Genomic DNA, 592 nt, shown 5'->3' with positions numbered 1-592 from the left:
TTCGTATTGTCGTTTTCTTTTTCTTATTGTCTTTTTTTAAATATCTCTGTATTGATACATAACTTTCATAGTGATTAGATGCACCCTAGTACTTATATATCTTATAAGCTTGTCTCTTTTTAGCAATACTTTTTCAGTTTCTTTGTCGAGCCACTTTGGGCGAGCCTGATTTGGGGGACGTCTGTCCTTAAAAGGAATGTAAGTTTGAATCATCTTAGTGAGCGTATTTTGAAAAATTTCCCACATCTGATCTACAGGTCTTTCGTTTAATTTTGCCTCCCAATCTGTAAGCTGAAGCTCCTGACGTAGTCCCATGAACTCTTTACTGAAATCGGGTATTTTAGAAACACAAGTATCTGTTCTATAATTGTTTAGGAGTTTGAATCTAACTAAGTTGTGATCGCTATTTGCAACAGATTCACCGACTTCTACATCAGTTACCATGCTTTCGCGGCTAGTGATCAATAGATCGAGTAAGTTTCCATATCTTGTGGGCTCTTTTACATGCTAAATTAAGTAATTGTCACCAAGAAAATCAATCAAGCGACTACCTATATGGCCATGTTCAAGGTTCATCCAATCAATGCCAGTA

The sequence above is a fragment of the Oratosquilla oratoria genome, chromosome 24, assembly GCF_046742065.1.
Source record: "Oratosquilla oratoria isolate Oo_2021 chromosome 24, ASM4674206v1, whole genome shotgun sequence".
Lineage (NCBI taxonomy): Eukaryota > Metazoa > Arthropoda > Malacostraca > Stomatopoda > Squillidae > Oratosquilla > Oratosquilla oratoria.
Note: the sequence above shows the minus strand (reverse complement) of the source record.